The 26,278-nt window shown below is 34.6% G+C and overlaps 1 long non-coding RNA gene across 2 annotated transcripts in view; it reads left to right on the top strand.

Moving 5' to 3' along the window:
• The window catches only part of LOC141516400 (uncharacterized), a 134,928-nt gene extending 110,038 nt beyond the window's left edge, over positions 1-24,890 (top strand). Inside the window, exons 1-4 of one of the 2 annotated variants that reach the window (XR_012476688.1) lie at positions 18,999-19,076; positions 19,958-20,061; positions 20,681-20,741; positions 24,623-24,890. This is a non-coding gene — a long non-coding RNA (uncharacterized LOC141516400). Of the gene's footprint in view, positions 1-18,998; positions 19,077-19,957; positions 20,062-20,680; positions 20,742-24,622 lie in introns of those variants that run through there. The other variant, XR_012476689.1, reaches the window with a different exon arrangement.
• Positions 24,891-26,278: the final 1,388 nt, after the last annotated feature.

Raw genomic sequence — 26,278 nt, 5'->3', positions numbered from 1 at the left:
ATCTTCACCAAATGATTGCTTGAATAATTTAATAAGCACCATTGTCTCAAAATTTCATCAAATAATAATAATCATTTTTTACCTTACCCTCTATTCAAGTACCCTCTGTGGACACACAATCCTCTTCATGAGTCAAAGTATCATCCAAAGCAAAACCATTTATTGAACTCTCCCCCAAGTCTATTTTCTCCCACACTTTACCCCCCCCCCCACTTAACTGCTTGTTAAGTGAAGCAAGGATTAAGTCATTCCATGATTTAAGAATCTTATAGGAAACTTCAAGGGTTCTAAATACTGGGAGACTCAGAAGTTCTCACTTGAGAACTTTAAAAATGATTGTTATTGGAGACACGGACTCAGAACAGTCCAGTTTATGATGTCCTCATCTGAGAAAGTGCTAAACTTTGTCAGTACAGCAGAATTAAAATGAGTCCAAGGATAATGAGATACTTAAGTTTAGAGTTAACACCCCTACTTTTCATCAAGACTTTTTTTTTTCTCAACCATAGTGATGTTATCTTGGACTTTTTCAGTGGAGAGACAAAACCCAACTATACCCATATCCTTTAAGCCCAGTCTCTTCAATTATATTTGGCACCTTAATTATCCTAAGAGAAGTGAAGTTCTCAAGAATCAGAATTATTATATCTTTCCTTTTAGGGTTGTATACAATTTGATGGTCTTTGACCAACATTTGTTTTATTTTTTTTTTCCTTTAACTTTTCATTTACCCTTTCATGCACCTCTTGAGTTGTGTATTTGATGATTTAATTCTCTGTTAGTTCTGGTCTTTGTGTTAGGAAATTTTGGAAGTCCTCTACTTTGTTGACCATCTGTTTTTTTCCCTTGACAATACATGTTGAACTTTGAAGGGTATTATATTTTGAGTTGCAATCCCAGGTCCTTTGCCCTCCATTAAATCATATTCCAGATCTTCTGAGGCTGATAAGTCCTGTGTGAGTCTGTTGTGTTTCCTTTGTATTTAAATTGTTTTCTTTTTTCTGCTTGCAGTATTTTCTCCTTTATTTGAGTGTTCTGGAATTTGGCTATAACAGCCTTGGAGTTTTTATGCTGGGGTCTCTTTCTGGAGGGCTTCTGTGCATTCTTTCAGTGCTTATATTGCTTTCTTGTTCTAGAAGATTTTAACAATTTTCCCTAATGATTTCCTGCATGATATTTTCCAAGTTCTTTTTTTTTTGATTTAAGCTTTTTAGCAGTCAGATCATTTGTAGATTATCTCTCCTGAATTTATTTTCTAGTTCATTTGTTTTTTTTTTTTTTCTAAAAGGTACTTTATGTTTTCTTCAAGTTTTTCAGCCTTTTAATTTTGTTTGATGGAATCTTGTAGTCTTATAGATTCATTGATTTCTGTTTGTTCAATTCTAACTTTTAGGGTTTTATTTTCTTCACTTACCTTTTGTGTTTCCTTTTGAAAAGTGTTGAATTCTCTGGTCAATTTTTCATAATTTTCCTACATGGCTCTCATTTCTTTTTTCCATTTCTATTCCTCTTCTCTTTTTTGGATTTTAAATTATTTTTTAAATTCTGTGAACTTTTGGATTTGAGTCCAACTCATAAATTCTTTTGAGACTTCCCCTGTGAGTGATTTTTTCACTGATTTCTTTTTCTGACATAGCATTGTAAGGATCTTTTTTCTGTAAAGTAGCTTTCTGTAGTGAACACTAAGTTTTTTTGCTCATCTTTGTGTTTTAGCTCTGTTCTTGGAGTATAGGGAATATAGATCCATAGATAGATATATCTATAAATAAATTTTATGCTTGGGATGGGGTCTGATGCCTATCTTGTCATTGGCTAAGATGTTACCTATATAGTCCAGGTCTTGCCTTGCAAAAGTTTGTTTCCTCCTTTGTGTCCAGGTTCTGAGTTAACAGTGGTTTGTTCCCAACCCAGCCCTTTCTTTTGCCCAGGTGTTCACAGTGTTTAGACTTTGTTTGGGGTTGGGATCTTGCCATATAGCTTCCAGGACCTCTGCTGTTGTCAAGCTGTTGGGACCTGGATTGCACTGTGCCTAAAAGGCTCCAGTTGACTTTCCCACTCTCCTGTCTCCTGGGCTTTACTTCCCCTTTCTCCCCATCAAAAATAGACCTTCATTGAAGATCCTTCATGATATCTACCACTGAACAATTCTTTGAATCTTCTCTTTTTCTTGGTGGGATCTGTAGCTTGAATGGCAGAGCAGAGGCTTTATTTATCTTTGATAGGGAAAAGCTCTGATAGCATTTGGTTTCATGCCTCCATTTTGGCTCTGCCCCAGAAGCAGCAGCCCTTTCAATTATTTTCAATCTTTACTTCTTTATTGGCTTATTCCCTTCTGCCTATAAACATACCAACCTCTCCCCTATCTTGAAAAAAACAAAACAAAACAAAACAAAGAAACCTCTCACTGGATTCTTCCATTCCTGTAATTATCATCTTTTATCTTTTCTAACCTTTGTAGCCAAACTATTTGAAAAGGCCATTTCCACTTTCCTCTTAACCCTTTGCAATCTGGCTTCCAACCTTATCATTTCACTGAATCTCCTCTCTCCATTACTATTGATCTGCTGGTAGCCAAATTCAGTTACCTTTTTACAGTCTTCATTCTCCTTGATTTCTCTGTAACATTTGGCATTTTTGATCACTCTCATCTCCTTGATTCCTTTTTCCTACTACCTTTTCCTTCTATAAAGTTGATCTATCTCTCTTCTACATATCTCCCATCTTCTTTAATGGATCCTTCTCCACATCATGCACTCTATGGGTTTCCCTCAGTTTTCTGTCCTAGACCCACTTCTCCCTCTCTACTACTTCACTTCATCTTATCAACTTTCATGGATTTAACTATCTTTTCTCTGCTGATGGATCTAAGATCTACCTTTCCTCCTCTAATCCCTCTGCTGACCTCCAGTCTTATTTCTTAAACTATCATTCAGACATTTCAAACTAGATGTTTAGTAGACATCTGAAACTCAACAACCCCCAAATAGAACTCATTATATTCTCCCTAAACCTTCCCTCCTTTCTTTAATTTTAACTGTAGAGGGCAAAACCATCCCTTAGTCCCTTAGGTTCACAACCTAATTCATCCTGAATTTTTCACTATGTCTCATTCCCTATCCTATATCTAATCATCTGCCAAGGTCTGGGGCTTTCATTTTTGCAACATCTCTTTCCATATGTTCTTTCTGTTGACACTGTCAATACTTTAGTGAAAGTCCCCATCACCCACAACTAGCTTTATTATAATAGCTTGCTGGTGGACTGCCACTGCCACTCCACTGCCATTATCCACTCCAATATATCCAGCCACTAAAGTGATTTTCCTAAAATCCAGATCACATCATGTCACTCTCTGCTCACTAACTTCTAGTGACTTTTTCTTTTCTTTTTTTAGTATTTAATCAATTAAGTAATTAATTTTTGTTTTTGTACAAATGATTTTTTTATAGTTACTAAAATATTCTTTTTTAAGAGTAAACATAAGGCAAATAGTTTTTCCTGCATCTCTCTCATTTCTTTTCCCAACTTTTCTTCCACTTCCCTTACTTGATTTTCAAAATTTTTTTTTGAGCTCTATCATAGCCTGAGCCCAATTTCCATTTTTCTTGCAGGAGCTTGTACTTCCTCATCCTCAAATTGAGTATTTTGTTCCTTCTTGGGATCATAGACAATGTATTTCTCAATGGTGTTCTTTTTTTCTCTGTTTGCTCATTTCTCCAGTCTATGCCTGGTTTTTGGGTGCTCCCTAAGCTTTTGAGTATTATTGGGACACCACCCCCCAATTCTCTTAATTACAGAGACTTCCCTCTGGTAATTATTTTCTATTTATCCTTGTGCTTGCCTTGCATACATTTCTTTTCATATTATCTCCTCCATTAGATTGTAAGCTGCTTAGAGGGAAAGCTGTTTTTTTTTTCTTTTTGTATCCCCTAGTACATAGCACAGTGACTGGCATATAGTAGCCATTCAATCAATGTTTATTGGTTGATATAATTCACATACATTTAACATGTATTATATATATGCACATATATGTATATAGTTATATATAATATATATATATATATATGTATGTATGTATGTATACACACATATACAGTAATGGAATTCAAATAAATTAACAACTGGCTTCCCAAACAGCATAGCATTAGGTATGGGTTCTGCTGAAGTGGTGCAAACTGGTTAAATCCCACCACTGGCTAGTGAAAACCTTTATTATATGTGCCACACACAAATACATTGGTCTGAGTATGTATTATATCTCATCATCTACCATATTTTCTTAAGGGTAGAAACTGTTTCATTTTTGTCATTATGGGAACACTGCTTTGAACAATGGCACTCTGTGGGTACTTAAATTCTTGATTATTTATTGGTTAATTGACTGAGATATATACTTGGAAAGATCTCATGTATAAAGAGTGACACTAGTACTTAAAAACATTTTTGCCCAGTAATATTCATGATAGTGTCAAATACTTTTGGTGAATCTATCTCTTTGGTTTAGGCCTTGCTAAATATCAATAATTAGATAGGAATAGTGAAAAGACTAGTAATGCCTTTCAATGGGATCTATTCTGTCTGCAAAGACATAGTCATCTACGGAAGATGTTTACTTTCTGATATTATTATTATTTGGCACCATATGAATCCATCTGCATAAATGCTTGATTCTATTTAAAATTTTTCTCTTGGTTAGACATTGCCTGTGACTACATGAACCAATGTTACAGAGTTGCAAACCACAATCTCACATAAGGAGAAGTAATATGGTAGAGTGAATAGAGAGCGAATTTTGTAGGAGGACACTTGAGTTCATCTCTTCCCTTTGAGCATTACAATGGATCACTTTTCGCATTTCAGTGCTTAAGACCACCAAGACAGGGTTCTTAACTTTTGTTTAAATGTGTGTGTGTATGTGTGTGTGTGTGTGTTTGATGGATTCCTTTGACAGTCAAATGAATCCTACAGATTCCCTTTTCAGAATAATGCTTTTAAATGATAGAAAGAAATGTTATATTTCAGTTAGAAGTTAATGAAAATATATTTACGCATCCAAGTTGAAGGACAATCTAAAATTTATTTATGGTTTTCCTTGGGGATTCACAAATCCCTGGGGAGGAAGAATGAAAAAAAGATAATTTATATTCCTTAATTTATGCTGTCATATTATATTGATCTATATACACAAACACATACACACATAATACATATATGAAACACTTATAATCAATATTTATATATTTTATATTAGAATAATTATACATCATATGCATGCATATTATATATGTATGCTCTTGTATATGGCTACATATAAATAGAAGTATAATATAGTACAGAGAGATCTGGTCTCAAAACCAGAAATAACCTGGGCTCAAGTCCTTTTCTGACATATACTTGACTCTATAGCTGTGGATTAGTTTCTTGTCTCTTGACTTGTATTATTTAACAAGTCATTTTTAGCCTCTAGGCAGTTCTGTAGGGATATAAATTGAGAAAGTGTCAACATGCTTTGAGAAAAGAACTGATGAAATAAGTTCTAGTACCTAATTCTATAATAGATGTAAATAGATTTTATATATAATATTTGTATACACATATACACATAATGCATAATATATCCACATATCCACATATTACATGTGTGTAGTTGTAAAGTGACTGAAGTACAATAAATAAATAAATAATAGTTCAAGAGTAATCTACAATGCACTTGATAACTTGTATTCATTGTGGACAAAATGAATTATGACAAATGCTGACAAATTATCTTCTATTCATAGAATATTGATCAAGATATAAAGAGACCTAAATTGTCATATGAAGAAAAATTGAAGGAAAAATGGAAGTCACAAGGGGATGGTCTTTACTTCATTATAAGGAAACTATTTCTAATAACTAGAGATGTCCACAAATGGAATAGGCTGTATCATAACCACAGTGAGCTCCAAGTCATTGGAAGAATTCAAGCTGAGCCAACTATGAGTGTCCCAGATGGTATTCCTACACGGGGTGGAATGGCAGACTAGTTGGAGTTCCCTCTAGTTTTAAGATGCTATGATTCTTTTTTTTTTTTTTAGGTTTTTTTCCAAGGCAAATGGGGTTAAATGGCTTACCCAAGGCCACACAGCTAGGTAATTATTAAGTGTCTGAGACCGGATTGGAACCCAGGTACTCCTGACTCCAGGGCCAGTGCTTTATCTACTGTGCCACCTAGCCGCCTCTGAGTCTATGATTCTTAATGTTAAAATTAGTGAAAGTGCAATTAAACATCAGAGTAGTTACATATCAAGTAAATCAGGTGAGAAGTTGATTATTTTTATTTAGGAAAATCTAAACATAATGTTTATGGGACAAAACCTTTTGAGTAATGAATCATCAAAGTAAAGACTGTTGAAATGTTTCCTGACATTGTGTGTGTGTCCTACAGCAAGAATTTATTAGGATACAGAGGATTGATTATTATAAAGTTCCTGCTGTGATCTTAGTCAATGTGAAGTGTAAATTATTTACAAAGTGTGTTCTTTCCCCAAGCAGTATAAAACAACCATATTTTCCCTTTCAGATTATAAAAAGAAAAGACTTTCAGATCAAACACTGGAATCTCAATTGTACTTGTTTTAAGGTCTTTTATTCAATGACTATGTCTAGAAATACAGAACAAATGTAGAATTGATAGAAAGATATCTAGCTAATTCAAGGAGAACATTTCAAGTAGCATGATAGTTAAGGTGAACAGTCTTGATTATATATAGCAATTCATATAATTCCTTTTTTTACTTAGAATGTGTAGAGTCAGATATTTTGCTGGGTTCAGATTATTTTATTTTTTTGGGGGGGTTCAAATTATTTAGCTTTCTTATTGCTTTATTTAAAAATTACATTGACCCTAAATACAACCTAAAGCTTTTTAAAATTATTCATTATTAATTTCATTTCAACACATGGAAAAAATTATTATTAGTATTCAGACACACTCTCTGGTCCATATCAGGATCCTATATTTTTCTACTTATGGTAATTCATTTTTTCTCTTTTATGGTTGAAGTTAGTATAGACTCAGTTCTTTTGGTATGATTTGTCTTATTTCATTTTTGGCTTTAGGCTTATGTCATAAAGCCTGGACAACTTGGGATAATGCTTGAACCTATTTTAATCCATTAAATGCATCTATCATTTAGTCATTTTTCTTTTGACAAATGTTTTCTTCAAGTATTTCTTCTTGTTTCTTTTTCAATATTCTATTTTCTTTTATTTTATTCTAGTATCACCTCTTATCTTAGCATACAATATCACCTATGTCATATTATATTACTTTATATTTTATTGCAATATATATATATATATATATTACAGTTGTTTTTCTTTATTTTTCTTTTGTTTTTCTTGAAACTTCCATGTATATTCCCAACTATGGAATGATTAGGTCAAAGAATATTAAGGGATGTAATATGTCTAACTAAAAACCCTTTAAAATTTATTTTTATTGTCATGCCAGATAACCAAAATCACCTCAAAAAATAATAAAAAATGGAGGAAAGCTATTTATGTATATCTCTCAAGTTAAATATTATAGACAGTAACTTTGATGAAGGAAGAAAAATAACATTTGAGATTATCCAGAAATTCCTAGGAGACAAAATTGAAGATAATATCTAATATTAAGGTTATTTGCCTCAATCATCTATACACTAAGGTCCAATGTTTGGGCAATAAAATGAGGTATTAGAGGTCCTCCACAGTGAGGTAATTTGATCTCATATGTGTCACTGAGACTTTGTGTGCCAACATTTATATGTAACTTAATTAACAAGAAAAGAAGTCTTTTATTTTAATTTCTACATGAAGAACATTTAATCCCTTTCTTTACTCATTTGATGTCTTTTCACACATATGAAGACATAACCAGAAATGTTTTCACACTTAGAATGAAGGGAATGTTTTAAAAATTATTTTTGTATAAACACATTTAGATGTTATAGACTTTAACATGAGCAATCAGATGATGATGATTTCTATGCTATGTAACAGAAGCATAAATAAAAAATGATTTATCTCTCCAAAAGGTCTTCTTTTCTTTATTATATAGGAACAATAAATCTCTTTCAAGCTTTTTTGCTAATTAAAATCAAAATTCAACAAATATTTATTAAGTGCCTATTCTTTGTACAGTCTATGGAATAGAAATGGATCAACAGAGTCCCTGTTTGCAAGTAACTTATTATTACTGTTGTTATAAATATAATTATGATTACACATTTCTATAGCACTTGAAGGTTTTAAAACAATTTTCCCATACCATTGCTATGATGTAGGCAATGCATCATTCCTCTCACAATGATAATGATGAAGGAACAGTCCTTTTGACCATAATTTTACAGGTAGAATTAGAGTTGAGACTTGGACATGAGTTTCTGCACTATAAGTCCAGTGGTTTTGTTTTTGTTTTGTTTTTTCCCATTCTTCTAAACTTCCACATGTGTGTGTTTATATATGTGTTTGTGAAGGAAACAGGCACATAACTAGATATATTATATAGAATGTGACTGGGGAAATGAGTGAATTTGGACCTTTCAGCTTGGAGAGGTGGGGATGGGACATGGAGGGTAGTCATCGACTATTCAGAAAGTAACATTTGAACTGGTCTTTGATTCATATTTTTTAATAGATGAGGAAGAAATGTTCAAGGTATCCACAAATCCTCAGAGGCAGAAAAATTTAAATTGAGATGTGAAATTTAGCAACTGCTAGTTGACCAGATTTTATGGAATATAATATGTGTGAAATTGAGTAAAGTGAAATTGTGCCAAAAGGTAGGGAAGAGGAAGAAAATTGATATATTTAATGGAGAAGCACTGGTCATATTCAAAATAAGACTGGAACTTGGAAGAGAGTAACAAAAATAGAGGATGGAGAAGAATATCAATAGATTATTCATATCGTGTTCTCTATGAGTGACCAATGTGCTCTTTTGCTCTGGACCTCCACCCTTCTTACTCTATAAACTTTCTTTAGTGATATATAAATTCAGTTATTTCATCTATGATATTTATTCCCATATCTTTATATGAATGAATGGATGGATGCATGAATGGATGATAAAACACTTATCAGTGCTTAATTATGTTTTATATCCCGTGTTAGACCTTGGGGATCCAAAGAGAAAATCTCTGATATAGGGCGAGAGAATAATAAAATAAAGTTCAGCTGTAGAACAAAGAGAACTTATTTGAAATCTTAAGGACACAGCATAGGGCTGGATAGTTATGTCCAGGGATTCAGTCCTAATTTCTCTCTTGAAATTCAGTCCAGTATCTATAACTGCCTTCTGAATATCCCCATGGATATTTTTCCATGGGTCTTCCAAACTCAACTTGTTCAAAGCAGATCCTGGGATCTTTGCCCTTCCCATCCTTTTCCATCTCCTTAGGGCATAAATCTCTCTAAAATCTTCCAGGTATGTATCCTCTGAATCATCCTTAACTTCTCATTCTCTTTTCCCCCAGATATCCAATCAGTTGCCAAAGTTTTACATTTCTAACTCCAAAACAACCTTAAATCAAATCATGTTATCTCTTACTTTGATTATTAAAAAAAATCCTACATATTCTCTTTAAAAACCTCTTTTTCATCTTCTATCTGTTCTCCACCCTTCAGTTAAAGAAATATTTTTAAAATACATGTCTGGTTATATCAGTACCTTGCTCAAAAAGTGTCAATGGCTCCCTATTGTCTGCAAAGATAAAATATGAATTCCCTTGGCATATAAATTCCTTCTTAATCTGCCTATTTATCTTATTTTAGGGGTGTTTTTAGAAGACAATGGGGTTAAGTGGCTTGCCCAAGGCCACACAGCTAGGTAATTATTAAGTGTCTGAGACCTCATTTGAATTCAGGTACTCCTGACTCCAGGGCCGGTGCTCTATCCAATGCACCACCTAGCCCCCCCCCCCAATTATCTTTTAAGATGACTATATTTTACTATTTTTTATATACTTCACACCAACTACCCACTTATAGTCTATGATCATTAAGGACAAATAAGACTCCATCCCCCCCCCAACACACACACTCCTTTTGTCTGAAAGAATAGTGTGGCAGTTGACATTTGGAATGCTGACCTTAAGCCACTAAGAACAGGATAAATGTTGTTTCAAAAGATCAATTGTGAAAGCCAGACAAGTTCATATCACATTGGAAAAATAATAATTTTGTTTAAAAATAGTTGAAACATTGTTTCTAAAAACATTTAGAGAAATGTTTCAGTTATCTGGAAAAATCCATACATGTGGCTATTCTCTCATAATAGATGATGCCATCATTTGATGGCATCATGTATCAATTTTACAGAGAACACAAATTTAATTAGGTTGAGGATACAGAGGTTCTAATTTTCAGTAATGAATTTAATTTGGAGCTTCATAATGGTAGCCTCCAATTGTATGCTACAAAATGCTAAAAGTCCTATGATCTTATTTAGACACTTCTTTTCCTTTGGTTTAAATCACAGCCTGCCTGTGAATTTTCTTCTGTTCAATTCTTATCCACATTTTTCTGTAAATCTTCCATGGATTATTTACTGCATATATGAAGTTGGCCTTCATCAAATTCTTTTACCAATCCATGAATGCAGTACATGGCTTGCTTTTTCTATGAGTGCCTCATCTTTTTCAGTCGTATTTCTGTCTTCAATATTCTGGAGACAATGTTTCACTGTTCATAGGCAATCCATAATTGGCTATGTGACCCAACCTTCTTACATTGATGATGTTCTTTGGGTCAATTACAATTTTCATTTTCCCATTATGAGCATGCTCCAGAAATTTCAATCACATAGCTTTGCCCAGAGAATATTTGTATTATAAATATGGGCTTCTCAGGTAGCAAGTCTCTGTATCAAGCAATAAATTATACCCTTAAATCTTTAATCCTCAAGTGTTCCCTTTGCCTCCCTTCAATAAACAGAAAGAATAAGAGACTAAATGCATTTTCTATTCACATTTACATTCTCGAAATGATCCACTCTTGAACTACCTCTGTAGTTTATAAATGCCAGGAACATATCTCCACTAAACCAGAAGCTCTATTGACCAGAATATTGGTCAACAAATCAGAATGTATTTTTGAAATGTTCATTATGTATCCATCATTGTACCAGAAAGAATATACTTTAAAATTACAAGCACTTCTAGTTTGGTTGCCATAGATACTTGTTTAACCACTTCGAAGATAGTCTGTGATCTACTCTGTCCCCTATGCACCCCTACCAAAAGAAAGAAACGAAAATCACCTCATTGTCTTTTGACCTCTGTGGTGAAGAGCCTAACTCAACATGGATGGTTTCATGCTACCTCAGACTTTAGATATGAAGTCCATGACTGAGTTTATATATACCTAAAGCCTTTCTAATTCTAAGAATCTTCTAGAGATTTAGCTTTTGAGAATCAGAATCATTGAGAATCTCAATGTTACAATGAAGCATTGAATGTGACCTTTAGAGGAGAATTTTTGAGTAGTGAAAATAGGAACATTTGACATGATTCCTGATCTAAATGATGTTTCCAACTGATTAGGGAAAATATACTCATGTATATAGTTATAAAATATTGAATATAGGAAAAAGAGAATGATCAAGAGATTCTAGTCCCTCCAATTTTAATTGTACAACTGAAGAAATGACAGATCTAGTACGTAAAGTAAATTGTCCAAGGTTACAGAACCAGTTATTGTCAAAACATATTCTAGAATAAATCTCATGACTTTCAGGCTTGGACTAATACTATACCACATAAAAAAATAAGACAGGGCAAGACTCTATATAATCTATTCTAATATATTCATAGCAGCTCTTTTTGTAGTGATAAAGAATTGGAATTTAAGGGGATGCCCATAATTTGGGGATTGACTGGACAAGTTCTGGTGTATGAATGTTATGGAGTAGTGTTGCTCTATAAGAAACTATGAGTGGTCAGACCCTAGAGAAGCATGGGACAGATAGAACACATTGTCAACAGCACTGTGAGCTGATCAACCTTGATGCATGCAGCTTCTCTCAGTAGTTCAGAGAGCTAGGACAACCTTAGGAACCCTGATATGGACAGTGTTATCACCATCCAGAGGAAGAAAAACAAAACAAAACAAAAAAACCTTACAGAACCTGAATGAACACCACATTCACTTTTTAAAAATATCCCTTATGTTTTTCTTTTCTATTTTATGATTTTCTTTTTTTTCTCTTAACCCTAAATCCTCACAGAGAAATTGACAAATAGGTAAACATGTTTAACACATATGTGTATGTACAATATTCACTGCTGCTGAGGAGAACAGGGTGGGGAGGGAAGGTGGAAAGAAATTATGTAATTTAAAAATATGCATATGCATGTGGATGAATGTTGAAAAACTTTCATAAAATAATTGGAAAAAATAAAGTAAAATATCAAAAGGGGAAAAGTGATATATTCACGAGCTTGATTTTTGAGTATTCAAGTTCAGAAGAAGAAAGGAAATCTTATATTTCTTGCCTTAAAAAACCCTGTAATTAAGGAGAATTCTTTTTAGAGGACATGAAATAGCAGAAGAGATAATGTTTTGAGGTCATGGCTGTTCCCCCCCCTACCCCAACCTCTTTGCCCACCTTGCATCTAGGTTCAAAGCAATTTTATCTATCTATCTATCTATCTATCTATCTATCTATCTATCTATCTATCTATTCATTCATTTATTTATTTATTCATTCATTCATTCCTTTCTTCATTCATTCATTCATTCATTCATTCATTTATTTTAACTCTTAAGTGTGTTACATTAAGATGAATGTTAGTAGCAGTTAGACCCCATGCCAATCCTAGGTAAAAATATCTCAGACACCAAATTTGGGTTACTTTCTAATCTCAGAGACTATGAGATCATCTACCTAAAAACATCCAAACTCTTTAGCCTGTTATTCATTCATGGCTAATCAACTCAAATGTTACCCATCACCATGAAACTTTCTTTGATTCTACCTTTCTTCATTGTTGAAAATTGCATCCCCTTTCCTGAAATTTTATTATTAAAAAATTATCTTATATCAAAATAAATCTTTCTCTACTATAATTTTATTTTTAGCTTCTTGAAAGCAAGGTCTATATTGTATCTCTCTTTGTATCTTTGTAGCATTGACATAATATGTGAATAATAATGTTTGTTGAATTAGTGTTTCAAATGCATATAGCAATCTATTTTTTCTCTTTCTTTGTCAAGTACTCTAAATAATTCTAATTGAAATTAAACACTTATAGTATATTATTTTATATCATAGTCATTCATGTAGGTCCTTCAAGAAAATAATATAAATTTCACCATCTTATAAATCATAGTGCCTTGTAATCTTTGCTCATGATAGTTACTTAATACCTACTTGTTGAATTGAATTGAATACTATTCTCGTTTCCTTTTAATTTATTCTGTTCTGAGGCTTCATCATGTTATGCTTATAATCTTGAGTTCTCACAAGTTACAATAGAACACATAACATATATTGGGGAGGTTGTGCTTTACTGAAAAACTAACCAAAACATTAAGTTAAAGACCTGGACAAAGACTGCATATATGCTGTCCAAGGACCATTTGGGAGAGACTAATCAACAAAAAGTTGACTAATAGGTGAATGCCATACTTGGCCATAGACATCACAAAGAATTGTATATGAAAGCAAATTTTGTAGACCTCATAATCTATTTCAGTGGTGGGAGTGTACACACTATAAAATAAGAGACTCATTTTGTTTATTTTTTTATTTTTAGGTTTTTTTGCAAGGCAATGATGTTAAGTGGCTTGCCCAAAGCCACACAGCTAGGTAATTATTAAGTGTCTGAGGCTGGATTTGAACTCAGGTACTCCTGACTCCAGGGCCAGTGCTCTATCCACTGCACCACCTAGCTGCCCCCAAGAGACTCATTTTGAAGAAGTTTTTGGTATAGGGAAGCTAGAATAAGCTATTTTTTATTTTTTTCATTTTTTAAAAGAGCTATTCAACATATCTTTACAATAGTGACAGGCACCAGTTAACAGATTTGCAGACTGTGTATGGCAAGCGCCAATGTTTTCCATACAACTTCCCACAGATTTCTTCATCTGGCCGAATCAGTAAATGGCTTGCCAGCTGATTGTGTTTCCCCCCCCAACATTGTGCAATAACACTTTTTATATGTATTTTTTTGCACTTCCTTAGGGATATTTCAATGTTAGATTGTTTTTTCTCTGGGAGAACAAAGAACAGAATTCTTTCCAATTTGGGTTCAGCATTCAAAGGAGTAAGATCAAGTGGGAAAAGCAAAAGAACTAAAATCAGGACCAAAACCAAAGACTATCAGTGGTGAGAGTGCTGAATTTATAGTCAATAAATCTGAATTCAAGTTTCAACAGTGACATTAGCTATGAGATTGAGGGCAAATATTTTAATTTCTATGAGCCTCAATTCTCTCACTTTCAAATGCTGCTATGGGCTTTATCATTTCTAAGATCATCTGAATCTTTGCTTCTAGCAAAAACTACACTACCTGACTGGGTGACCAAGATCAAGTTATGTTCCCCTTCTGAACCTTGATCTTTGCATTTGTGAATTGAAAGTAATGATATTTTCACTTCCTAAATCACAAGATCGATTTGAGGAAAGTATGTGATATCCTAAAGAGTGAAAGTTTTATTTATTTCTTTGTTTGTTTTTGGAAGTAATCAGGATTAAGTGTCTTGCCTAGGATCACACAGCTAATAAGTATCAAGTGTTTGAGATTAAATTTGAACCTAGGTCCTCCTGATTCCAGGGCTAGTGCTGTTGTGTAGAGCATTATCTAGCCTGTATCCTTTCCCTCCTTTTTAAGAGGAAGCAACTATCTGCTTTCTGTAGTAGTTTTGAATGAGAGAACAGATATTTTCAGAAGTCTTTCTTTGTCCAAAAAAAAAAAGAACACTGCCCAGTATCAACAAAATCATGTTTTATTCATTTAATAGGGGTCATTTTTCTTTGGATTCCAACCTATCTTGAAATTAAACTGAAATAAGCTTTGTTAGAAAAAGCAAATATACCCTTTCTAATCTCTCTAGAAAGATCCTCCATAGTAACTCACATTCACATAGTTCTGTACAGTTTATAAAATCCTTTCTCCCTAACTTCTCCATGTAGGAAGTAGGTCATGGACCAGTATCCCCCCTTTGTAGATGAAGAAACTGAAGGCTACAGAAATTATAGGATGTCTAAAGGCCAAAAAAGATAGAAAATGGCAGAAGACAAAATTGTGTCCCAGTCAAGTAATTTCAAGTTCAGTATACTTGCTATTGTATTCTGCTGTAATATATAATTATATCTGGTTTGGATATATTGTAGATAAGTTAGATGATAAAGGATTAGGCGAAAAGCTGGTAGAATTGATAGGAGACTATTATCAAATCAATCAAGCCATCAACAACCATTTACTACTTCCACACACTGTGTTATTAAGTGCAACAGATACAAAGCAAAAGCAAAAACTTTCCTTTCCCTCAAGAAGCTTACATTATAATGTAATTATATATATATATATATATATATATATATATATATATATATACAACATAAATAGAATGAGGCTGATGACTTTACATAATTCTGCCTTACTTGAATCTGATTTACTGGAAAGTTTAAGCTATTATCCTTGTGATATCATTGGTCCTCTTTAAGAATAATCTTTGGATGAAGTCATTAAGTAATGATGTTTCTGGGCTTCAATTTTATCATCCATATATTGAAATTGTTGGATTAGAATCTAGATAATGACATCTCTTCCTACACTAATTTTATAATTCTTTGATTAAATATAATTCTCCTAAGTCAGCACAGATGATCCCTAGTATTATAAAATGTTTTCTCCTCTTTTGGGGTATTTCAAACCTGTTCTGAACCCTTAAAATGATTAGATACTATTGTTGTTCAGTTGTTTTAACTTTAACTTCATGACCCCATTTGATATTTTCTTGACAAAATTACTGGAGTGGCTCACTATTTCCTTCTGTAGATCATTTTACAAATAAAGCAAACAGGGCTGAGAGACTTGATCAGAGTCACACAGGTATTAAGTGTCTATGGTCACATTTGAACAACTCAGGTCTTCCTGACTTGAGACCCTGGACTATAGCCACCATGCCAGCTAGCAGTCAATTAAATACCACTCTTTCTTAAACATTCTATGTCCACTCCAAATCCATCTTTTCCATTCCCCTTCTAAATATTCTCTCTCCCACTTTCAAAAATTTGCATCGACTATCTTTAATAGCCTGGACTCCTTTCCCCACCCCCTCTGTTTTCTGTCTCTTGGCATCTCTGAATTCCCTTCAAAGCCCTGTTTAAATTCCATTTTTTCACCACAATTTTTGTCTTGCTTATCTGGTTATTTTATATTTACTTAGATGTATGTATGTTACATTTTCCCCCTCTCCTCTCTTCCCATTAGCTCCAAAAGAGAGCTTTATTTTTATCTTTATTTCTTCATTTTTATCTTTTTCCCCTCCATTTTTATTTTATTTCTCCATTGCCTGGCTTAATGCCTAGCCCCAGAGTAAGTGCTTTAAACATGGGCACTGAATTGAATTTCTAGTTTATATCCATATCATTGTGTCACCTCCATTGAGGAAGCTTCAAACTCCTTAAGGACTTTGACTGTTTCTTCCTTATTTTTCTATTTCCTGAATACAGCATCTAATGCTCTGTATAGAGAAGTCACATACATATTTGAGAAATGAATGAATGTAATACCTTAATAACATTACACACAAGTATAAACACCAAGAAATAGACATTCATAGGATAAGTTTTTACTGCTCAGAGGATTATAAGAATATGAAATATTGTGAGATGGTTCATAAATTATTTGACCAAATTGTCTTGATAAATTTTCATTTAGAAATTAGCACATGGGCTAGCAATTTCCTTTTGGTAAGTACAACCATGCTCTTCCTTAATCCTTATTTGTTGATAAATAACAACATAATCCACTAAAGTCCATAAATCTGATAAAGACTGATGAAGTGAAAACCTAGAATGCTGAGGGATGCAACTTTGGGCAGCTTGGAATTTGAATCTCTGCCTTCTTTCACAGATAAGTCTCTCTATCTCTTTCTTCCTCTGCCAAGCTTTCTCTCCCTCTCTTCACATTTTGTTTACCATAATGAAAAAGAAACAGTTTTATTTCCATAGAGAAAATTGCCTATCTCTTGCAGGAATGAAGAGAACTTAGGTTTGCCATTCCAAGCTCAGTGATGTCTTTTTCAAAACTGGGACACCCATCAAATCACCCTTCCATTCTGGCCTCCAGAGAATTCTATGTGTCAGTCAGCACACTCTCTAATTGGACACCTTCAATCTCTAGGGTTGCCCATACAGCTTGGTCCCCCACCCAATTAACTCAGTATTTATATTTTTAAATCTCAGATTTGTTTCCCCCTTTATAAACACCCTGGGGTCTGCCTTAAGCATGTTAACAAAGGTGAAGGAAGCTATGAGTAGAAGTATTGATACCTAGGGAATGCTTAACTAAAGTAGAAACTGAGTGAATGAAAAATACCAAGTTTATACAGTTCTCTTCAAGTTTTATCTCTCTCTCTACTCTATTTCTCATTTCCTTCCTCTGTTTCTCTCCTTCTGTTTTCTGTTCCATCTCTATCTCTATCTCTGCCTCTGTCTCTGTCTTTCTGTCTTCTCTTTTTTTAACCTCTGTCATTTAATATATCTTTGCCTGTTCATCCTTCCACCATTTGTATATCTCTTTTTTGAATCTTTCTATTTCAGTTTACACTTTCTCTTCTTTTTCTTCCTCCCTCCCTCCTTTCCTCCCTTCCTTCCTTCCTCCCTCCCTTCCTTCCTCCCTCCCTTCCTTCCTTCCTTCCTTCCTTCCTTCCTTCCTTCCTGCCTTCCTGCCTTCCTGCCTTCCTGCCTTCCTGCCTTCCTGCCTTCCTGCCTTCCTGCCTTCCTGCCTTCCTTCCTTATTTTCTATCCTTCTTTCCTTCCTTCCATCCTTCTTTCCTTTCTTCCATCCTTCCTTCCATTTGGCTAAACTTTCTTAGTCTCTGTCCCTTTCTTCTTTCTTGTCTTTTCCCCTCTCCCTCTCTACATTTCCTTCTATTTTATTATTTACTGACATAACCTAAAAATGACATGAGAAACACCATTCATTTGTATATTCATTCATTCAATAAACATTTAATGAGGGGGAAATGGCTTGTAATATTTAAAAGAATGTTGAAACTATTGCCAAAAGACCATGGTTTATATCCTAATTTTGATATATTCAAATGACAGGTCACAATGTATTACTTAACTACTGTGAACCCTAAAATTGGGGAACCTTAAAAAACAAAAAGTTAAAACAAACATGACAGAAAACTATAGATTAGACATAACTTTTTGTTCTCTGGGATTTACCAAACAAAATCTACAGGTAATGGAGACCATCCCAAGGTGATCACCAAGCTCATTTGGGAAATGGGAAAAAAATCATTAACCTCCTTAGTGGCTTGTACATAGGAATTTTCACAATATCTCTAACTGAAACTAATCTATAAAGTTTATCATCTTTGTAATTCTTTCTGAATTCTTCTCTTGTCTCTTCCTGGGAGGATGGTCTCCTTACATCCTGAGCATTGTTCTCCTAAATTTGTAATTAACAGAGAGCTTAATTTCTAACTAGCAAGGCAAGGTGAACTGATACAAGCCTAGTATTCTCTAAAGGGAATTACTCTTCTATCTCATTATAGTTATGAGAAATTATTATTGCTTTCACATTACTTAACTATGAACCTTGTTGTTATCCTGACTTTGGGCTCACACACAAAAAAAAGAAGTTGCTAGACATTCTAGCAACCCTAGTTCTCTGGAATAATTAAGAGTATGTATATAGGGCAAGGAACTTTTATTGTCTTCTTTTTCTAGATAATTGTTTTACTTTTATTATTTCTATATGTTTTTGCTTTTGTATTTTTTTTTGTTCTGGAGATGGAGGCAGACCTTTAGAAATACAAGAGAGGAATCAACCTAGAGGAGCTCTGCACAATTGCATTATGGAGTAAGCATCTCCCAATATTGAGAGATCCAGGGTAGCAGGAAGAACTGATAATTGCAGAAACATATAAGAATTTAAGAGCTGTGCTCCAAAGACAGACTCCTTTGTGAATGGAAAGAATTAGGTAAGGATTTCAGGAAAGAGTACAACTGATGGTTTAGTTGTTTCAGACTGTGGTGGGTCAGTCTTTGCCATAGGTCTAGAACAAAGGAAAAACTTGAAGTCCCAGACCAAGTGCCACTTTGGGTCCAGAGTAACTTAGAGTGAATGTAAAAAGCAAGTGTTTCTGTTTTGGTCAGGAACCATGTATATCTTTCCTTTCCATCTGGATTTTTTTAACTAGGTAAAAGAGGCCTTTCTCTGCCTCATTTCTCACTGAGCCTTAATCACTGAATGGTTATTTTCTCAGACCTTAAATTATAAAGGTCAAGGTCTCCCACTGCATCCAGGGCAAGGCAATCTACACTCTAGTTTTGTGATCCATATCTAACCACTGGACCTGGATGGCTCTGGAGGAGAAAGTGAGGCTGGTGACTTTGCATTCCCTCCCCCCACTTAAATCCAATTCATTTGCTTGTCATGGCATCACCTCCCTTATGTCGTGGTCCTCTTCTAAAATGAAGGAAAAGCAACAACATCAAAACAAAGGTCAGCTTTCTGACAGAGAACTGTTTTTTATAGCATTTTAGCTGTTTCTACCCTTTTCTGCTTCCTTGTGGGAGAGAACTGAGATTAGAATAGTGGGCAGTCGATGTAAGAGTAGACTTAGATCCCAGGTGGGCAAAGCTTAATCTTACAGACTCCCCCAATCCCAGGAAGCATTGATGGTGGGCTTAGAGCAGAGGCTCATTGCAGCTTTACCTATTCTTCTCCCTATGTTCTAGACTCTCAGTTATTGACATCAGCCACAAAGACTCAGCAGAGACATGCTGTATTTTCAGATGCTCCATACCCTGGCCTCAGGAAAGGAGAATCAAGTGGTTAAATGGTGAGAGTTCCTGAACTCATCTGGCTTCTATCCAGAAAAGGTCTGGTTATTCTAGTTACTGTTGAATTCCTGGGAAGTTACTGTCTAGACTGAGAAGCAGCCAAATAAGCAAAAGTAGCAATAATTCTTGGCAATTGAATGGTGCTTTTAAATTTTCAAACACCTTATTATCCATCACCTCACTTGACTTTCATAATCAACCTGGGAAACAAATGAAACAAAATTATTCTCATTTGGCAGAAAACAAAACTAAACCTGAAACATTTACGTACCTTATGCAAGGTCACTCAGCTAGCAAACTGTGATGCTCTTCTATTTATTATACTTCCCACAATCTCATGGTATAAGAATTAAATGATTACCAAGAGATTTTAGAAATCAGTGCATATTTCTTATCAAAATAGGTGTGGAGATAGTAGTTAGGAAGAGACAATTGACCAAGGGTCATCTAAATAATGTGTGTGTGTGTGTGTGTGTGTGTGTGTGTGTGTGTGTGTGTGTGTGTAATATAATACTGGAGTAAAAATAAAGAGCACTGTGTGTAAGTCTGAGTTTCCTCTACAGGAACACTGACAAGTTTATCCCCCTCTCTCTGAGCCTTGCTTTTTCTTATCTTTAGGAGGGAGATGAGAAACAAAGTGGCATGATGGATAGAGAATCAGCTTTATCATCAAAAAAGCGTGAGTCTGAATTTTTTCTTTGACAATGGACAAATTACTTAACCTCTCATTACCCAGACAGCTCTTTAAGATTATGAGTTACAGAGAAGTCAAATTGTCAATATGTGGAAAGATTTTGTATACCAGGAATCTCCAACACCAGGCATGTCAAACTTGTGGTCTTCTAAATTCCCAAATACTGCTGAGCCATATTAAAAGCTAATGAGGAAATGTTTAACAAAATAAACATACAATACAACATAGATGATGTTAACTTGATATTTTCTAAATCAATATGTGGATTGCAAGGATCCATTTCTATTTGAGTTTGACACTATTGACCTACCTAATGAAATCAATGTCTGCTTTCTCATTCTTCCCTTTCTTCTCCCCCCAAAAAATGAGTTAACATATTTTATACATTGTTTAAAATTTTTCAAACTCTTTCACAGTGTCTGAAATATAGTAAGCATTTAATAAATCCTTGTTGACTTGAATTTATGTATTATCTCATTTGAGCTTCACAACTATTCATTTTGCACATGGATCAACTGAGGCTAGTATCAGACTTAGAGTCAGATTCATGTTTCTGAGTTCAGATTTGGCTTTAGACACTAGCCTTGTGATCTTGTACATGTCATTTAATCTCACTTGCTTTGGTTTACTCATCTGTAAAATGAACTGGAAAAGGAAATGGCTAATCATTCTAGTATCTTTGCCAATAAAACCCCAAATAAGGTCATGAAGAGTAAGATATAAAATGACTGAACATCGACAGGTTAAATAATTTGACCTCATTAAGCAGTTTTAGAGTTGGGACTAGAACCCACATCTCCTGATTTGCATTATTCTATTTCATACACCAAGGTTTGATGCCAAATATTATTGTAGTCCACAGGGCCCATTCTGCTACAGAGGAGAAGGAATATACTATTAGGAAACACTATAACAAATCTAGAGTACTCAAGTGTGTGTGTGTGTGTGTGTGTGTGTGTGTGTGTGTGTGTGTGTGTGTGTGTGTGAGAGAGAGAGAGAGAGAGAGAGAGAGAGAGAGAGAGAGAGAGGAAAGAGAGATTCATGCTACCTTTCCCAGTAAATCATGAACATCTTCAGACACAGGCAGAAGCTCTGAGTGATGCAGACAGCATCATTAAGTCAGTAAGGGAGTAATGATAGGGACGCACTTTATTCCTGTGAAGGGCTATATAAATGCTAAATAATAATGGTGCTCAAGGCTGGTTGTCCTATTAAGAGCAGTTAGACACTCCTTCTATTTCTTTGCAATTTTCTTTACTCCCATGAAAAATAGTACATTCACTATCCACTGAGGAACATGGTCTATGGAGCACTCATTGACCAGACTGAATGCTTTTAGGGCAGAAGGGATCTGACCCACTCAAGTGTAGGTATTCAATTACTCATTTGGCTTCTGTCAGGTTACACAGATTCTACTCCTACAATTTCTGAAAACTTTCCATGACCAACCATTTTTCAGGGTTTTTCTGAAAAAAAAGTTCCTGTGAGCTCATTGTATACCTGAAGAAGGTCATTTCTGTTTTGTTATTTAATAATGAACAAACTTAAAAAACAACATTTATGAAGTATTCAAGCATCTCCTAACTCTATTCATGATGGATAATCAACTGTGGTTTTGATAGGAAGGTGTCTTATTTCTCTGCTATGCTACAGTTGAAGTGCATTGTTCAAGGCAAAAATGAGGTTAAAATGTCAAAGCTGTGGGAGAAATTGGTTTGAATTGGGTGCAGTAAAATTATGGAGCAAGCAACAAATGGAGTCCTATATGTGTAGTATGTAGTCTGATGGGAAAAAGTGATTAACTTGAAGGTTAGAGACGTGGGTTAAACATTTAAATCAGACACTTATTAACTAAGTAAACCACTTTCCCTCAGTGGGTCTCACTTCCCACACCAGGAAAAATAAAGAATTTAGATGATCTAGTCCCCTCTAGGTTTAATAATATATAATGCTTTGAATATTGAATTGATCCACATTGTGATTATTTCAATAATTAAAGGACTTTAATTATTTATTAGCACTTATTACAAGCATTTATTCTATTCCAGACATACATTCTTGGTATAAAAATACAAAAGTGAGATAGCCTCTGCACTCAAGGAGTTTAGGACATGAACTAATAGAGGTAAATGAGTCCTTGTAACATAAAACATAGAATGGCAGATGCAGAGAAGATGTTAGCTTTAGTCCTAAACCCTCATTTTATAATAAGGAGAAAGATTCCATAAAGGGGAATGGGCTTCTCCAATGATGCTACTCAGTTATTAGTGGAAGAACTTGAATTCATATGTATGTTTCTCGAGACCAGTTCAAAATACATCCCACTGTATCATCTTTTGTAGAGAGAAATTTGTAAATAAATTCATCATATCACATTGAGTCTATGACTCCTACTTTCTGAACGTAGCTTATCTTTCTGAAGATATCTTATCTTTTATTTACTATTACCCAGGAAAGGGGATTTGAAAGGGTTTGGGGAATATCAGGTCTTTCTGGCTGCAGTCTCTATAAATGTTCACTCAATTGTAGGGGAAGGTCCCCTATACCCCAATTCCATTTACCCATTAACAGTAAGTTATAAAGAGTTAGTTACTGAAAATAAAGCAGGTTTAACAGTTTACTTTCCAACATGTATGCTTAATCCTCCTCCTCCTTGCTTCCCCTGAGGAGGGGAAGGGCAATAGTTTCACAATTTAGCTCAATTCCATTAGAACAGAATCCCAAGTTCAAAGACCAAAACTCATCTTGGGCTTGAGTCCTATGCATTCTGACTTCTCGAGACTTCCTTGGCAAGGTGGCTGGTCACAACATACTGTGGAAAATCTGACCTACAAAGTCATCATGACTTGAACTCTAAAGTTCAGGGATAGTCTGTACCTGGAACTGAAAGGACAAAAAGAAATGGAAACATAAATACCTCCAAATCATGGGGACTAACAGGAGACATGAGAGAAAGTCATTTAGCTCATGGTTCCCTCTCTTTGGGTGAACTGTGTTCTATCTTCATTATCAGGACATGACAGAAAGGAGCTCAAAGGAAAAAGAAATACTGTATCCTAGTATGGTAGTTTTAAAGATATTGTTTGGGCAATGCAACTGATTGAAGGAGGCTGCTCTTATCCATGAAGAAACTAGCTTGTAGAGTGGTTGGAGAGTTGGATCTGAAGTCAGTGAGACCTGAATTCAAATATGACTTCAGACACTTATAAGTTGTGTTACCTTAGGCAAATCACTTATCCCTATTTGCCTCAGTTTCTTTATAAAATACACTGTAGAAGGACATAGCAAACCACTTTGGTATCTTTGCCAAGAAAACCCAAAATGGGGTCATGAGGAGTTTGATTCTAAACAACAATGACAAAGGGAGATGCAAGTGCATGCTACAAAGTTTCATCATAATATCAGAGGAAGATAAACTGGAAAAGAGGAACAGAGAATATTTAACCAGAAGAAAATAGTTGGAAACTAAGAGGGGAGAATAGATATCTGAGAGGTTGTCATGTGAGAGTAATGGCTCAGACACAGCCCAATAAGGCAGACTTCACAGTGATTGGATGGAATTTCCAGAGATAGATTTAAGCTTGATATAAAATAATGCTTTTTAAGGATCAGATATATCCAAATATAGAATAGACTGCCTCCAATGATAATGAATTCATCCTCATTGCCTAGCCTCCATCAGAGACTGTATTGATTATTTGGTGGGGATGTTCTAGAGAGAATTCTTGGTCAGCCACGAATTGTAGTAAATAGCCTTTGGACTTCCTTTGAATTCTGAGATTTGATGATCTTATGAGCTTTCTAATTCTGTATACACAGTCTTTTCTAAAACCCATCATTATAAAATGTTGTACTTTTGTTTTCAGATGGCATATTTGCATACTTTAGCTGTCGATAATCTTGTTCCTGATTAAAGGGCTGATCACTGCCAACTCACCAAGAAAACTGATGTCACCCTCGCCTACAACAAGAGCTGGATAATCATTTTTTCTTATGCATTAAAGAAGGCACAAGAGGTTTCAACTCGTGATCATTTATATAAACATATACAAGCTGTAAATTTTGACTGATATAAATTGAACTGTGTTTTCCAAGTAATTATACTTAAAAATTCTGCAATACAACCCCAAATAAAATTCTTGACTCAAAGAAAAAGATGATTTCATGTTTTGTGTCTATCACCCTGCATGTGTATTTATTTCAAGAAATTTTACTTTCTTGTCATGATCAAATGCTCATTAATAATGCTGGTTCATTTTTCTATAGGACTTTAGAGCATACAAAATACTTTCTCAGAATAACCTCATAAAATTGATAGAAAAAATATTTTTATTTCCATTTTATTTTATTTTGCTTTTGCAAGACAAATGGGGTTAAGTGGCTTGGCCAAGGCCACACAGCTTGGTAATTATTAAGTGTCTGGGGCTAGATTTGAACTGGAGTCCTCCTGACTGCAGGACTGGTATGATATCTAGTGCACCACCAAGCTGCCCCCTTTTATTTTCATTTTAAAGATAAAGGAGGATCAGAGGTAATGTGCTTTACCTAAGCTCATTTAATGAGAAAGCATGAGATGTACTTGGATTCCACTATAAACTAAATGTCCTTTCTATGGCATCAAGATATTTCCTTTGGGTCACTTGGAAATAAATTATTTTGCTATTCTTAAAAAAAAGCCATTCATGTCCTTCCTGACACATAATGGACACATAATAAAGGCTTGGTGACTTTTGCTTTTTTCCCAGAAAAAAAAATCAGTGATTAAGGATTTTGTGTCTCTCCAGATCCTTGCTCATGATCTTGGATCATACTTTAGTTTAGTCCAAAAGAGACCTGCATGATGTATCTACCTCTGACCATGGGAATGATTTGGTTTCTTGTATCTTTTGTGGATATGCAGTGGGGGAATTGAAGTTGGAATACAGTATTTACTCCAGATTTATAGAAAGAAGACACTGCTTTTAGTGTCTTCTCTTTTAAGGTTACCTTTCATCTATTCTATGTGCACCATTTATTTTAAAAGTTGGCTCTCATTAGAATATAAGGTCCTTGAAAGAGCAGGATTTATGTTTTTCCCTAGCTTTGTATCCCCAACAATTAGCACAGTGCTTAGCCTGTCAAAGAACTTAATACATATTTGTTGATAGCTATATGTATATAACCTAAAGCAGATTATTCACTGTCAAGGGGAAGGGGGAAGGGATAGAGGAATAATGCAGAATTCAGAATCTTCCAGAAAAATGAATGTTGAAAATTTTTTGCATGTTGTTGGAAAAATATATAAGCAAATTTATTGAAATTAAAAGAAATAAATGCTTATTGATTGCTTGACTGATGCCAAAGGGAAGGAGTCAGGAAACTAAGTTATAAAATGGAAACCAGAGAGTAGGAGTACAAACTGGGTCATTTAAATGGGACTCAGTGCAGTTTCCAGGATTGAAATAATGGCAGAAACATTGAGAAAAGTTGAGAGGTTAGGAGTCAGATAAAGCTTTAATGATTCCAGGAACTTTGCCTAGTGG

Source organism: Macrotis lagotis, chromosome 3 (genome assembly GCF_037893015.1).
Source record: "Macrotis lagotis isolate mMagLag1 chromosome 3, bilby.v1.9.chrom.fasta, whole genome shotgun sequence".
Taxonomy (NCBI): Eukaryota; Metazoa; Chordata; class Mammalia; order Peramelemorphia; family Peramelidae; genus Macrotis; species Macrotis lagotis.
Note: the sequence above shows the minus strand (reverse complement) of the source record. Positions and strands in the feature narration are given on the sequence as shown.